Here is a 342-nt window from a genome sequence, read left to right as displayed (position 1 = left end):
AGGCTGATTATTTATCTATTGTTATCACTGCTGGCAAGGTTTTTTTTTAAGATTAGTTTCGATTTTTTACGATCATACGTTTTTTCATATCTTTTTTTTTGTTATGAAGTAAAAATTTTAAAATAGGGAAAAAAATATTAATAAAATGGACAAACAATTCAATCGTTAAGACTTTGTGATTCATTCCCAGTTAAACAAACAAACAAAAACAAAACAAAACAAAAAAATAATAAAAAAATAATAAATTTTAAAAAATATAAAAATGTAATAAAAATAGAAGAACCCCTTTTTCGCCGGTATTAATGAACGTTTATTCAATTGGAACCCAAAGTAATCAAGGGA

Source organism: Penaeus monodon, chromosome 25 (assembly GCF_015228065.2).
Source record: "Penaeus monodon isolate SGIC_2016 chromosome 25, NSTDA_Pmon_1, whole genome shotgun sequence".
Lineage (NCBI taxonomy): Eukaryota > Metazoa > Arthropoda > Malacostraca > Decapoda > Penaeidae > Penaeus > Penaeus monodon.
Note: the sequence above shows the minus strand (reverse complement) of the source record.